General features: G+C 46.6%; 1 pseudogene; it reads right to left on the reverse strand.

The window, feature by feature from the left end:
- Positions 1 to 1,215: 1,215 nt before the first annotated feature.
- The window catches only part of LOC147117198 (V-type proton ATPase 116 kDa subunit a 1-like), a 261,476-nt pseudogene continuing 249,585 nt past the window's right edge, over positions 1,216 to 13,106 (reverse strand).

Raw genomic sequence — 13,106 nt, forward strand, 5'->3', positions numbered from 1 at the left:
GATAGATATATAAAGTTGGATTGGAAAGTTTGCTTTGTGGTGGCTTTTATTTCAGTATTGTGGCCAAGAGAACGCTGTGATGATCAGTAACAGAGGGAAGGTAAGGTTTAGGACAAATGTTGAAAGGGCAATTGGGGTTGTGGTCCTGGTATTGCAGGTGGATGATTCCGTCCCGGATACCCGGCCAGAAAGAGGTGTCCGGGTTGCTTCCTCCTCTTCTACTTCCTCCACTTCGGCTTCCTTCTCTTTGGCATCCTCCTTTTCTGCATCTTCCTCTTCTGCGTCTTCCTCTATTACGTCTTCCTCTTCCCTCTGTGAGCAGATGCTGTAAATCTGAAATAAAAGCAGAAAATGCTGGAAATACTCAGCAGGTCAAGCAGCATCTCAACCTGAGACGTCAACTCTGTTTCTCTCTTGACGGATCTTGCCTGACTGGCTGAGTATTTACAGCATTTTCTCTCTTCTCAGAGGCCTTCCTTTACCATCTGAGGCCTTACAAACATCCAGCAGCTCTCTCTGCATGCTTAAAAAACTTTTAACATGTATTGCAGCAAGCCACTACTTCAATAAAATCAAAAAAATCCTGTCCAAAAGCTTAAATCCCAACTTACCTGAAAGATGTGTGTGTCCCTTTAAGAGGTGCTGACAGCGCCTCTGTGAGTCTGCTGAACGCTGGGTTTTAATGGCGAGCTTAGGACCCAGCGCTGAACTCAGCGCTAAGGTCCAAGTTTGCCGAGGTGATGTTAAGTCGGCGTTGCACGCCGATTGACATCACCCTCTCCCTAAATTAAAATTTCCACGGCCATCGCTTTTACCGGCTTCGCTGCCGGCCCTCGGAAAATGACGGACGTCGTGGGACCCGCCACCAGCTGGCGAAAGAGCGGTGGCCACCGTGTTTTTGCAAAATTTTGCCGGTAACATGTGACATTAAACACCCAAATTTTTAGCCCTAAATTTTAAAACAAATGGCTATGTTAATTGATTGCATAACATTACAATTATTTCTTCACGTATCCCAGTGAAGTGATTAAATCTTTTTTACAATTAATTTGCAGGGATGGATTACTGAAATGGAAATTTATTCTCTGCAAGAATAAAATTACATTTTTGTTATTTAATCTGCGAACAAGAATTAATTACTGCACTAAAATTGCTTACAATAATAGGGGACAACATGTAACTTATTTTCTAGGCCTGGTTCCTTTTAATCACTTTTCACGTCTCACAATCGCTCTTATATACCCACCAGTGTAGACGCAGGGCATGCAGAAATGCAGAAAGACCTTCCATGACTAGTAGAATAGCCACAGTGAGAACAGCAAAAACAGCAAAGGTGATTGCGAGCCCAATAGAGCTTAAGCCTTTATTTGCAGTGAAGCCATTGTGTAGAACCATGTGCCACAACACCTCAGAAAGTTCTGGAAAAAAATAGATTGGTTAGAGTCTGCTCAATGCCCACTAATTTCATGAGGTATTGGCCTAGATTATCTAATTTGTGTAAGCTTGACTGGAAGTTGGTCTGGTTGGCAGGCACCCACCAACCTTTTGTGCACTGATCCTGTGTGTATTTCTCGAGTCAGCCTTATTATTGTAATGTGGGTGCACTCCCAATGTGGAAAACAAAACTGTGATTGGGAGCTCACCTGTTGGTGAATGGGAACTCAGGTGGTGCAGCAGGATTTTAAAGCTTGCAGCAGCTTAAAATGTAAGGCATGGTGACTTACTGGACTAGTAATCCAGAAAACGTGAGTTCAAATCCCACAACGGCAGTCGGAGAATTTGAATTCAGTGTTAAAAAAAATCTGAAAATAAAAAGCTGGTATCAGTAAAAGTGATAACGAAGCTATTGGATCGTCTTTAAAAAAAACTGGCTCCTGCCTCAGCTCATCTGCTGCTGAAACCCTCATCCATGCCTTTGTTACCTCGAGAATCGACTATTCCAATGCTCGCCTGGCCAGCCTCCCACCTTGCACGCTCCGTAAACTTGAGCTCATCCAAAACTCTGCTGCCTGTATCCTAACTCACACCAAGTCCCAAAACTCTGCTGCCTGTATCCTAACTCGCACCAAGTCCCCAAACTCTGCTGCCTGTATCCTAACTCACACCAAGTCCCAAAACTCTGCTGCCTGTATCCTAACTTGCCCCAAGTCCCCAAACTCTGCTGCCTGTATCCTAACTCACACCAAGTCCCAAAACTCTGCTGCCTGTATCCTAACTCACACCAAGTCCCAAAACTCTGCTGCCTGTATCCTAACTCACACCAAGTCCCCAAACTCTGCTGCCTGTATCCTAACTCACACCAAGTCCCCAAACTCTGCTGCCTGTATCCTAACTCACACCAAGTCCTAAAACTCTGCTGCCTGTATCCTAACTCACACCAAGTCCCCAAACTCTGCTGCCTGTATCCTAACTCACACCAAGTCCCCAAACTCTGCTGCCTGTATCCTAACTCACACCAAGTCCTAAAACTCTGCTGCCTGTATCCTAACTCACACCAATCCCGTTCACCCATCAGCCTATGCTTGCTGAACTATTTTGGCTCCCAGTCCAACAATGCCTTGAATTTAAAATTCTCATCCTTGTTTTCAAATCCATCCATGGCCTCACCCCTCTCTACCTCTATAACCTCCTCCAGCCCTACAACCCTCCGAGATATCTGCGCTCCTCCAATTCTGGCCTCTTGAGCATCTCTGATTTTAATCGCTTCACCATTAGTGACTGTGCCTTCAGCTGCATAGGCCCAAAGCTCTGAAATTCCCTCCCTAAACCCTTCTGTCTCTCCACCTCTCTCTCCTCCTTAAAACCTGCTTCTTTTGGTCACCTGTCCTAATATCTCCTTGTGTGGCTCGGTGCCAAATTTTGTTTGATAATCGCTCCTGTGAAGTGCCTTGAGATGTTTTACTATGTTAAAGGCACCATATAAATGCAAGTTGTTGTTTTGTAATGTTCTTTAGGGAAGGATACCTGTTGTCCTTACCCAGTCTATCCTTCCAGCAGGTGGTCCTGGGGAGTGGCGGTAAGGAGTTGGACAGGAGGGAAATAGCATTTACAAATGATGAGGTTGGGGCAGTCAAAAGCGGTCTCGGCAAGGGCAGGGCAAGGGAAATTTAGCTCAGGGTGGGAAAGTGGCAGTGGGCACTGCCTAAATTTTCCTCCTTTTCTGAGTGCGAGATCACAGAAGAATATCCGGCCCTCAATATCTGTAAGGATTGTTTATTTGTTCTTGGGAAGTGCATGACACTGACAAGCCAATATTTATTGCCTATCCCTAGTTGCTCTGAGCGCAGTAAGGGTCAACCATAATGGATGGGAGTAGAATCACATGTACGCCAGACCAGGTAGTGGTGGCAGGTCCCCTTCACTGAAGGACATTAGTGAACCAGTTGACCTTTTATGACACAAGGGCAAAGCTGCATTGGCAGCTATGCATAATTATTCAAATGAGCTGGAGCAGACATTTTAGGCAGTCATTGCATTTCTCGCCTGGGGCAGTTTGCCCCAGCATTGTAACACAAAAGACTCACTTGCACTGGGGGTGAAATTTCAGGCCCATGAGTTGCTAAAAAGTCCTTGAAGCTGTTATCTATGTAGCTCCAATTACAGCCAGTCAGATAACACTAAGGATGAGTCTATATTTGGAATTAATAATTAAGTTGTCCCCTCACTGGATTTTGAATGATTTCTTGCAGTTTCTATAGCAATTCATATTGAGTGGGAATATCTATTTGACTGCATTGACATTTGATTTATAACAATCCTCAACTACGTGGGCTGCTTACGGTAACTGGTTCTGTATAATCTGTATTTAATTACTGGTATTCCGTTTTTGTTATATCTCTTAAATAATGGAGGTTATATTAGTCATTTTTCAATCCTCAGGAATCTGAATTTAGTGAATTTACAAAAATGTAGGTTAAATCTTCACTAGTTTCAGTCTCCATCTTCTTTGAGGGTTGTGGGTGCAAGATGCCTGGACCAGATACTTAATTTTAGGAGCATCAAACCTTCTGGCAACTATATCTATCATTATTTGGATAGTGTTAAGTGCTCACAGTCCTGAAAATTTGACATCTGACTTTGGCAATTCCTGCCTGCAATGCGTCGTATGAACTTCGGCATGGAAATCGGAGTTTAATTCGAACAAATCAGAGGAAAGAAATATAATGTTAATTGAAGAACTTTTAATTGAACTTGAGCTTGAGCTTAAGCTGCTCCTCTAGATCTGTCTTTCTCTGGCTTTCCTTCACTTTCAAGCCTTCTCGAAATTTGTCTAGTCACTTAATCTACCTTTTGTGGTTCTATCATGTGAGAGAATATAAACGATTGAGCCATGGTGAAAGGTCATAAAGGGCAGTCATGTCTAGAAATTGGTGATGCAGTGAGTTAGAACAGTATTCTTTCACACCTGGGTTCAAATTCAACCAGGCTTGAAAATATGATGACCTTGATAATCTGTGGCTGTTTGACGGATTCCTACCGTACATCTGGGATGAATCTGCCAAAATGGCCATAAACTTGGATGGGACCTGGCCTGTGCCGATGTTTCCAGGATGGTCTGTGGGGGTGGAGCATCCATCTGCCCCTACAATGCCACAGATCACAGAGTCACAGAAACCCCACAGTGCAGATAGAGGCCATTTCGGCCCATCGAGCCTGCACCGACACATATCCCACCCGATCCCGGTAACCCCTACACCAACACATATCCCACCCTATCCCTGTAACCCCACGTATTTAATCCCCCTAACACTAAGGGTCAATTTATCATAGCCAATCAACCTAACCCGCACATCTTTGGACTGTGGGAGGAAACCGGAGCACCCGGAGAAAACCCACGCAAACACGGGGAGGATGTGCAAACTCCACACAGACAGTCACCCGAGGCTGGATTCGAACCCGGGTCCCTGGCGCTGTGAGGCAACAGTGCTAACCACTGTTGGAGGCGGGGCCAGGGGCGAGGAGTCCCTACATTGGTATTTACAGCTCCTAGGCCCTCACAATTGGCAAAGGTACATTTTGTCTCGGGGCAGCCATGGGGCCTGCTTGGGGCCTAGGCTGTAATTGGAGCCTGGGCACCCACTGGTTTGGGGCTCCAAAATCTTTTTGGCAGGGAGGGTTAAGGTGGCCCCTTTTTTGAGGACGCTGTTTGGTGAAGGCAGGTTATTCTTTGGGAAGGAACCCAGCACACCCCCGAGTCAGCCAGCTACTGTTGGCGTTTCTGAGGTCTTTGGCAGAGGCAGCACAGATGTAAGGTTGGAGGCCTTATGTATCCCCACTCTGCTGAAGGCCCATTTCTTCTGCCTCCATGCACTAATCCCTCAAACCAGCAGGTTAAGTGGCCCTAGAAATAGTAGATGCATTGCTGGTCATTTTCCAAAATTCTATAGACTCTGGAACAGTTCCCATGGATTGGAGGGTAGCTTATGTAACCCCACTATTTCAAAAAGGTGGTAGAGAGAAAACGGGGAATTATAGACCGGTAAGTCTGACATCGGTAGTGGGGAAAATGCTAGAGTCCATTATAAAAGATGTAATAGCAGAGCACTTGGAAAACAGTGACAGGATCGGACAAAGTCAACATGGATTTACAAAAGGTAAATCGTGCTTGACTAATCTACTGGAATTTTTTGAGGATGTAACTGGTAGAATAGATAAGGGAGAACCAGTGGATGTGGTGTATTTGGACTTTCAGAAGGCTTTCGATAAGGTCCCACATAAGAGATTAGCGTGCAAAGTTAAGGCACATGGGATTGGGGGTAAGGTACTGACTTGGATAGAGAACTGGTTGGCAGACAGGAAGCAAAGAGTTGGAATAAACGGTTTTTTTTCCGAGTGGCAGGCAGTGACTAGTGGGGTACCGCAGGGATCGGTGCTAGGACCCCAGTTATTCACAATATATAATAATGATCTAGACGAGGGAACTAGATGTAATATCTCCAAGTTTGCAGATGACACAAAGCTGGGTGTGTGTGTGTGCTGTGAGGAGGATGCAGAGAAATTCCAATATGATTTGGACAGGTTGGGTGATTGGGCAGATGCATGGCAGATGCAGTATAATGTGGATAAATGCGAGGTTATCCACTTCGGTGGCAAAAACAGGAAGGCAGATTATTATCTGAACGGCAATAGATTGGGAGAAGGGGAAGTGCAATGAAACCTGGGTGTCCTTGTGCACCAGTCGCTGAAGGTAAGCATGCAGGTGCAGCAGGCGGTTAAGAAGGCAAATGGTATGTTGGCCTTCATAGCGAGAGGATTCGAGTACAGGAGCAAGGATGTCTTGCTGCAGTTGTACAGGGCCTTGGTGAGACCACACCTTGAGTATTGTGTGCAGTTTTGGTCGCCTTATCTGAGGAAGGATGTTCTTGCCATGGAGGGAGTGCAGCGAAGATTCACCAGACTGGTACCTGGGATGGCAGGAATGACGTATGAGGAGAGATTGGGTTGATTAAGCTTATATTTGCTAGAGTTTAGAAGAATGAGAGGGGATCCCATTGAAACTTATAAAATTCTAACAGGACTGGACAGGCTAGATGCAGGAAGGATGTTCCCGATGGCGGGGGAGTCCAGAACCAGGGGTTACAGTCTAAGGATAAGGGGTAAGCCATTTAGGACTGAGATGAGGAGGAATTTCTTCACCCAGAGAGTGGTGAACCTGTGGAATTCTTTACCACAGAAGGCAGTTGAGGCCAATTCATTAAATATATTCAAGAAGGAGTTAGATATATTTCTTAAGGCTAAAGGGATCAAGGGATATGGGGAGAAAGCAGGGACAGGGTACTGAATTTGGATGATCAGCAATGATCTCATTAAATGGCGGAGCAGGCTCGAGGGGCCGAATGGCCTACTGCTCCTATCTTCTATGTTTCTATGTTAAGTGTTAGTGGCTACGTTTGGGTACTTACGCCAGGAAGCAGCCTCCAGGGATGGCCCTAAGGATTTGAACTTACATGAATTTGGTTTATCTCTATCTTTTTTGTTTGTGCAAGTCTACAGCATCAAATTAGCATTTTATTCAGAAAGGCTGCATAGATGATATGGGAAATACAAATAGTATTCCAGTGCAGTAGGGAGTTATCTTCTGAAGTTGAAACTTCACTGCATACTGTGCATAGGACATCAAGTTTATCTTTCCATCCGTGCCTGGTATAAGCGGTGGTTCAATGGTAATTGCTGCGCACTTCCTATTTCCTGTATCTCATTCTTAAGATTAATGCAGTGAAATCTTTAACACTGTTGTAAAGATTAAAAGCCTCTTATATTCAAAACTTCAGAATCAACTTGCTCTCAGCTAGGAATGACTTCAGTTATGTTCTCTCCCCACAATTAGGGACAGTATATGAGCGGTAATTTTCCCGATTTTGCTCTCCTGACTCGGATGTGCTTGATGCTGGCACTGGATCCGACAAGATGAAAATGCTCCATTTCCCAACCCTGACATCCCTCATGAGTATCAAAATCACTTGGATTCCCAACATTTGGCAGTTGAGATATTATCAGTGACACCACTAGGTAATTGGAAGCTTATGCTATCAATACTCACCAGCATGAGCCAAGCTTAAGGCCCATAAGCGAAGGTATGAGGCAGTGTTTGACACACAACCCAGGCAGTACTCAATAGTATGGATAGCCTGTTGTACAAAGGTATCGCCAAAGCTGAACTGTTGAATTAAATGTAACAAAAATGCATTCATATCATAACATGAGCTATGCAGCACTTCAACACATCAATAAAGTAATATGGAATTCTTGTAGCATTTTATAACTTTACTGTTATATGTGAATGACCTTACTGGAAGTTAATTAAGTATTTATGTAATTACACATTGGGAAAACTAGCCTTTTTAAAATAAAATACTTAGGCCTAGAAATTCAGTTGTTAGCGCCAGCCGCTAGCGCCTTAGGAGGAGGAGAAGTGGGGCGCTAAGCGGCTAGCGCCCGGGCGCGGCGCGATCTGCGCCTCTCGTGAACTTCAGTCAAGATTTAGCGGCGGCGCAAAACCGCAGCGCCCGCTCAGATGCGCGCACAGATCCTGACGTCATTTCATGGTGCAACTCCCTTGGTGCGCCCCGATCGGAACTTCAGTGGCGCCCCTCTTCTGTGCGCCTGGTGCCCCCATCGACTGGTAGAGGGGAACGGTTCCCAGTCGCTGCGGGGCGCGGGGGGCGCTATTTAAAGGGGACTCCTCCTGCATTATAAGTGGCAGCCATTTTGTGCCAATCCTTCTGTGTGAGAGACAGATATTTGGAGAGAGACAAAGGGAGAGAACTTTCTGCTTTGACTCAGCGCTCGCACAGGTATTTCTGGCTTCAGGCCAGAGCTTTGCACTTGGATTTAACTTTCAGTGCCATAGCCTTGAGTCGCCACATATAATGGGGGCTGCAATGGGTGGAAACGTTGGCTTTCTGCATTGCATTCAAAGGGCTCAGAGAAGCCGTGAGAGAGTGCCAATCATGGCCAGACGGAGAAAGGCCAACAGGTGTCAGCACAGGAGGCCTTACCCACCCAGGGTATACTGCCAGCAGTTCTCATATCTGAACATGTCTGAGGAGCAGTGTGTTCGGAGGCTGCGATTCAGAAGGGAGGTGGTCATTGAGATCTGCCACCTGCTTCACATAGATCTGCAGCCACAGCTGAGGAGCAGGACGTCTCTGTCGGTGGCAGTGAAGGTGACGGTGGCTTTCAACTTCTATGCCACCGGCTCCTTCCAATCTGCTACTGGGGACATTGCCAACATCTCCCAGTTCGCGGTACATTGCTGCATCCGCCAGGTGACCAATGCCCTTTTCAGAAGGAGACGTCAGTACATCTCCTTCCCCATGACCCTGGACAAGCAGCAAGAGCGTGCAATGGGATTTGGAAGAATAGCAGCCTTCTCCATGGTCCTGGGCATAGAACTGATGAACCAGAAATGGTCAGGCCTTGCTTCAGGGCTGCAGTGTGCAGGGCGTGCCAGCCAAACAAATCGACCCTCCCCCTTTAAGAGCTGATCGGCGCCAGCGTGTCTGCCGTCAATCAGCACCTCGCCGCACCTGCGCTGCGTCCGCCCTTGGTGTTAGCACCTCGGCTCGCCAGCTTAGTGCCTTATGATAGTCATGCATCGCCTACTTTAGCGCAGCAGCAACCTCTTGGGGCGATGCAACTCAATTCCGGCAAAGGTGGCGCTAAGTTGCTAAATTTAGCGAACGCCCGGCTGTAGTGCCCCAAATGTGGCGATACTGAATTTCTAGGCCTTACAGTATATCGTGTAATGTTCTTGGTTGTAGAAAGGATTAGTTAGAAAGCGGGCTTAATGTAGGAGAAGTGGAAAGGGGTAACCTCATGGGTGACTAAAGTCTGAGCTTTTCACAGAAACATCTATACTGTAAACATCTGCACATTACTTAGTAAATGTTAATAAACTTACTATCAACCTTACCTTACCCTTCCATGATAATTTACCTTTTCTCCTTTCCAGTGACCCTTGCTTCCTCTCCTATTAATTTCTTGCCCACTGTGCTCAGACTGGAGAATGGAAACTTTTGAGCTGTCACACAGGCGTACCTTGATAGGAGAAACATTCAAATTCTCAAAATTCATTAACAATTATACATCTACTCATTAGGCTGCATTAAAATAAAATAATGCAATAGTATTAGTAAATTAAAATTAATCAGTAAAAGAATATTACTTAGTTGTATCAATGCGGTTTAATCAGAAATGACTTTGGGCCCCCTCACTTGCACAGGAGAGTTTGTGGGCTCCAATTGTCAAAACTATGATCAATTGGGTGGGGGGGCGGGGTGTTCCTTGGCTGAGGGGGTGGGTTCCAATCACCACAGCAATGCTTAGGTAGGAGGGGCGAAGGGTGGTTGGCTCCAGAATCTTAGGTACTGCTCAGTGGGGAGGGGGTGATGATGATATTTCTGCTCCTTGCAGTGTGGGCTGAGAGATTCCTTCCACATATCAGAGCTCATTGCCGGCGGATGGGTAGGGGGGAGTGTGGGGTGGGTGGCACAATGGCTCTGTTAAGTGGTGTGGGGTTATTGTAGGTTTATGGTGTGATCGTAGAATTTCCACAAAGTGGGTGAGGACAGTAGACTTTAGTTCTAATCTCGGATTCTTCTGAGGAGCAGGAATGCATCTTTAGTTCAATTCAGTTTCCTGCTCTTTGTGTTTACAATTATGGTCAGTGCGTTGGGGGGGGGGGGGGGGGCGGGGGGTGCGGCGGGGATAGCGGAAGGCATGGCAGATCTGTTCTTTTTCATGAATAGCAGCAGAACACCTCAGCCGTTCAGTCTCATGATCTATGTTTTAGGCTTTAGGTTTGCCTATGGCTCGTGTGTATCTTTTCTACGTGGCGGTGATTTTTAGAAAATTTATTCATGGGATGTGGGCGTTGCTGGCAAGGCCAGCATTTATTGCCCTTCCCTAATTGCCCTTGAAAAAGTGGTGGTGAGCCGCTTTCTTGAATCGCAGCAGTCTGTGAAGTGAAGGTACTCCCACAGTGCTGTTAGGGCAGGAATTCCAGGATTTTGACCCAGCGACGATGAAGGAACGGCGATATATTTCCAAGTCGGGATGGTGTGTGACTTGGAGGGGAGCTTGCAGGTGGAGGTGTTCCCATACGCCTGCTGCCCTTGTCCTTCTAGGCGGCAGAGGTCGTAGATTTGGGAGGTGCTGTTGAAGAAGCCTTGGAGTGCATTTTGTAGATGGTACACACTGCAGCCATGGTGCACTGGTGGTGGAGGGAATGAATGCTTAAGGTGGTGGATGGGGTGCCAATCAAGCGGGCTGCTTTGTCCTGGATGGTGTTGAGCTCCTTGAGTGTTGTTGGAGCTGCACTCATCCAGGCAAATGGAGAGTATTCCATCGCTCTCCTGGCCTGTGCCTTGTAGATGGTGGAAAGGCTTTGGGGAGTCAGGAGGTGAGTCATTCGCTGCAGAATACCCAGCCTCTGACCTGCTCTTGTAGCCACAATATTTATGTGCCTGGTCCAGTTAAGTTTCTGGTCAATGGTGACCCCCTAGGATGTTGATGGTGGGAGATTTGGCGATGGTAATGCCATTGAATGTCAAAGGGAGGTGGCTAGATTCTGAATCAGAAGGTTGTGGGGTCAGGTCCTACCCCACAGACTTGAGCACAAAAATCTAGGCTGACACTCCAGTGCAGTACTGAGGGAGTGCTGCACTGTTGGAGCTGCCTTCTTTTGGATGAACTGTTAAACTGTCCGCCCTCTCAGGTGGACGTAAAAGATCCTATGGTATTATTTCGAAGAAGAGCAGGGGAGTTATTCCCGATGTCCTCGCGAATATTTATCCCTCAATCAATGTCATTAGAACAGATTACCTGGCCATTATAGCATTGCTGTTTGTGGGAGCTTGATGTACGCAAATTGGCTGCCATGTTTCCTGCATTACAACAGTGGCTACAATTCAAAAAGTACTTCATTGGCTGTAAAGCATTTGGGCTGTCCGGTGGGCATGAAAGGTGCTATAAATGCAAGTCTTTCTCTCTTTCTTTAAACTCTCTCTTGCTGGAGATGTTCATTGCCTGGCATTTGAGTAGCGCGAATGTTACCTGCCATTTATCAGTCCAAGCCGGAATGTCATCCAGGTCTTGTTGCATGTGGGCGTGGACTGCTTCATTATCTAAGGAGTTGCGAATGGAACTGAACACTGTACAATCATCAGCGAACATCCCCACTTTTGAACTTATGATGGGGGGAAGGTCATTGATGAAGCAGCTGAAGATGGTTGGGCCTAGGACACTGCTCTGAGGATCTCATGCAGCGATGTCCTGGAGCTGATATGATTGTCCTCCAACAACCACAACCATCTTCCTTTGTGCTCGGTATGACTCCAGCCAGTGGAGCGTTTTCCCCCTGATTCCCATTGATTTCAATTTTACTAGGGCTCCTTGATGCCATACTCGGTCAAGGGCAGTCACTCTCATCTTACTTCTAGAATTCAACTCTTTTGTTCATGTTTGTCTGGAGCTGTGTGGTCCTGGCGGAAACCAAACTGAGCATTGGTGAGCAGGTTATTGGTGAGTAAGTGCTGCTTAATAGCACTGTCGACGACACCTTCCACCATTTTGCTGATGATTGAGAGTAGGCTGATGTGGTGGTAATTTATTGGATTGGATTTGTCCTGCTTTTTATGGACAGGACATACCGGGGCAATTTTCCACATTGTCGGGTAGATGCCAGTGTTGTACTGGAACAGCTTTGCTGGAGGCGCGGCTAGTTCTGGAGCACAAGTATTCAGCACTACAGTCGGGATGCTGTCGGGGCTCATAGCCTTTGCTGTATGGGGTGCGCTTAGCCATTTTGTGATATCACGTGGAGTGAATCGAATTGGCTAAAGACAAAATTGGTTAAAGAGGCTGAGATGGATCATCCACTCGGCACTTCTGGCTGAAGATGGTTGCAAACATTTCAACCTTGTCTTTTGCACTCACTTTCTGGGCTCCGCCATCATTGGATGTTCATGGAGCCTCCTCCTCCCGTTAGTTGTTTAGTTGTCCACCACCATTCACGGCTGGATGTGGCAGGACTGCACAGCTTTGATCTGATTCGATAGTTGTGGGTTCACTTAGCTCTGTCTATAGCATGATCTTTCTGCTGTTTAGCATGCATGTAGTCCTGTGTTGCAGCTTCACCAGGTTGACACCTCATTTTTAGGTATGCCTGGTGCTGCTCCTGGTATGCTCTTCTACACTCTTCATTGAACCAAGGTTGTTCCCCTGGCCTGATGGTCATGGTAGAGTGGGGGATATGCCAGGCCATGAGGTTACAGATTGTGGAGGTATACAATTCTGCTGCTGCTGATTGCCGACAGTGCCTCATGGATGCCCAGTTTTGAGCTGCTAGAACTGTTCTGAATTTATCCCATTTAGCCCGGTGGTAGTGCCACACAACACGATGGAGGGTGTCCTCAGTGTGAAGATGGGACTTCACCTCCACAAGGATAGTGCGGTGATCACTCCTACTAATACTCTCATGGACAGATGCATCTGCGACAGGTAAATTGATGAGGACGAGGTCAAGTAGGTTTTTCCCTCGTGTTGGTTCTCTCACCATCTGCCACAGGCCCAGTCTGACAGCTATGTCCTTCAGGACTCGGCCA

The sequence above is a fragment of the Somniosus microcephalus genome, chromosome 5, assembly GCF_052327205.1.
Source record: "Somniosus microcephalus isolate GS21.2 chromosome 5, FLI_Smic_1.0, whole genome shotgun sequence".
NCBI lineage: Eukaryota > Metazoa > Chordata > Chondrichthyes > Squaliformes > Somniosidae > Somniosus > Somniosus microcephalus.